This window comes from Notamacropus eugenii, chromosome 7, assembly GCF_028372415.1.
Source record: "Notamacropus eugenii isolate mMacEug1 chromosome 7, mMacEug1.pri_v2, whole genome shotgun sequence".
NCBI lineage: Eukaryota > Metazoa > Chordata > Mammalia > Diprotodontia > Macropodidae > Notamacropus > Notamacropus eugenii.
Window position 1 is genome coordinate 136475368 of NC_092878.1, and position 2564 is coordinate 136477931.

Genomic DNA, 2564 nt, shown 5'->3' on the forward strand with positions numbered 1-2564 from the left:
AATGTTATTGATAATATTGAGAAAATGAACTTCTTCCCTTCTTTGTAGACATGAGGGAGTGTGGGTATTGAATACTGCAAATGCTGTTATTTTTGCTGAATGGATTTTTTTTCCTTTTTCTAAGTTACAAGGGATTGATCTATGGATAGGAGATGGGGAAGGGATATATTTAGAAATAAAGGTAACATTTTTAAAAATGAATAATTTTTTTGCAGTACATTATTACACTTTAATGACACATCAGCTGATATGCATACATGATTTTAAAGTTGTCAATCACGATTGGCCTTTAGCAATAAATGGGTGTAAACTTTAATGAAATTTTTCCAAAAATGCTTTGCAATACCTCAATCGTTGCTCACGTACAGTCTGAAAGTTGGAGGCTTTTTTTTTTCATAATATGGCTCTTCAATAATAAGTTGCTTCTGTGGATCGCAGCTTCCAAGACGTTCAATTTTAGCTTTGCAGTTTTGACTTGATTAACTTTTCCACTCAAATCTCTCAGATTGCTTTCCTCTACATATAGATAATCAAAGGATGGCAAAGTCTGCCTGGCAATATGATTCATGGCAATGCCACATTTCTTCATGAGAGGCTGCCCTCGATAATAATCAGAATGGTTTCTTATTTCACATGTAGATATCGCCTCACTGTCTAGCCTTCACTTACCTGAAATATTTTGATCATTTACAAGTTTCCTTAAAACTGCTTCTGCTATCGGTGAGCAACAAATATTAAGCAAGCCTATGAATAACACATACTTGGTCCCCCTGGGGCCATTTTTCATTCCTACTGGAATTTTTTTTCTTTTTCTTTCTTTTTTTTTTTTTTTTACGGACCCTCATGAGTATTTGCTATTTGACAAGGATTGATGGGAAAACTAGACAACAGTCTGGCAGAAATTAAGTTTATATCAACACCTCACACTATATGCCAAGAAATGCCCTAAATGGATACTTAGATATAAAATGTCACATCATAATCAAATTACAGGAGCAAGAAAGAAATTACCTTCTAGATCTTTGGATAGAGGAAGAATTCATGACCAAATGAATGATGAAGAGAATCAAACTAGAGAAAATGGACTTATATTGCATAAAGTTTAAGTTTTTGCAAAAGCAACTAATATAGTTAAAATTAGAAAGGAAACAGGTAACTGGGGAAAACATTTTTGTAGCAAGTTCCTCTGACAGTGGCCTCATATCCAAGATAAACAAGGAACTGATTCGAATTTATAAGATTAAGAGTCATTTCCCAATAGATAAAGGGTCAAAGGCCTTGAACAGGCAATTTTCTTTTTTTTTAAATATTTATTTATTTTTACTTTTCAGCATCCACTTCCATAAGATTTTGAGTTGCAAATTTTCTTCTCTTCCCTCCTCTCTCCCCACGGCATAACAGCATACAATCTGATATAGGCTCTACATATACATTGATATTAAACATTTTCACATTAATCATGTAACGAAGAATTAGAACCAATGGGAGGGACCACAAGAAAGTAGAACCCCCCCCCCCCAAAAAAGAGAGAGAACAAATAGTATGTTTCGATCTGCATTCAGACTCCATGGTTCTGACTCTGAATGTGGATAACATCTTCCATCATGAGCCTTTTGGAGTTGTCTTAGATCCTTGCATTGCTAAGAAGAGGCAAATCTATTAGTTAGTCATTGTACAATGTGGCTGTTACTGTGTACTGTGTTCTCCTGGTTCTGCTCACTTCGCTCAGCATCAGTTCATGTATGTCTTTCGAGGTTTTTCTGAAGTCTGCCTGCTCATCATTTCTTATGGAATTATTTCATTCATATACCACAACTTGTTCAGCCATTCCCCAATTGATGAGCATTCCCTCGATTTCCCATTCTTGGTCATCACAAAAAAAAAAAAAAAAGCTGCTATAAATATTTTCCTACATGTGGGTCCTTTTCCCATTTTTATGATCTCTTTGGAATACAGTCCTAGAATTGCTGGGTGAAAGGGTATGCACAATTTTATGATCCTTTGGTCATAGTTCCAAATTTCTCTCTAGAATGGTTGAACCCATTCACAGCATTAGTGTTCCAATTTTCCCACGTCTTCTCCAATATTTATAATTTTCCTGTTTTCTCATGTTAGTCAATTTGAGAGTAGGCAATTTTCAAAGGAAGAATCTAAGCTATCATCAACGATAAGGTTTCTAATAATTAGGGAAGTAGAAATCAAAGAAAATTTGAGTTTCTATCTCATCCATCAGAAAAGAAACGTGTTTGGCTTTTTTTTTAAGAAAAAAGGAAAATTAGAAATGTTGGAGAGGTCATGGGAAAACAAGTCCATTCTTGGTGGAGCTATGGATTAGTCCAGATATTCTGCAAAGCAATTTAGAACTATGCCCCAAAAGTTATTAAGCTGTATTAAGCCTTTGACCCAGATATATCATGGCATATAGATGACTCTAAAATTATTTTCTCCTTGACTTGTTTTGCAGTCAGTTGTCTGCTGTGAACCTCACTCTTCTTCTAGACAGTCTTTCTTATCCACATCACTGCTGCTTACTTCTGAACTTACTACTCCTTTGGTACATAGTT

At 35.1% G+C, this 2564-nt stretch overlaps 1 pseudogene; it reads right to left on the reverse strand.

Moving 5' to 3' along the window:
* Positions 1 to 312: 312 nt before the first annotated feature.
* On the reverse strand, positions 313 to 787 carry LOC140514763 (low molecular weight phosphotyrosine protein phosphatase pseudogene; annotated as a pseudogene).
* Positions 788 to 2564: the final 1777 nt, after the last annotated feature.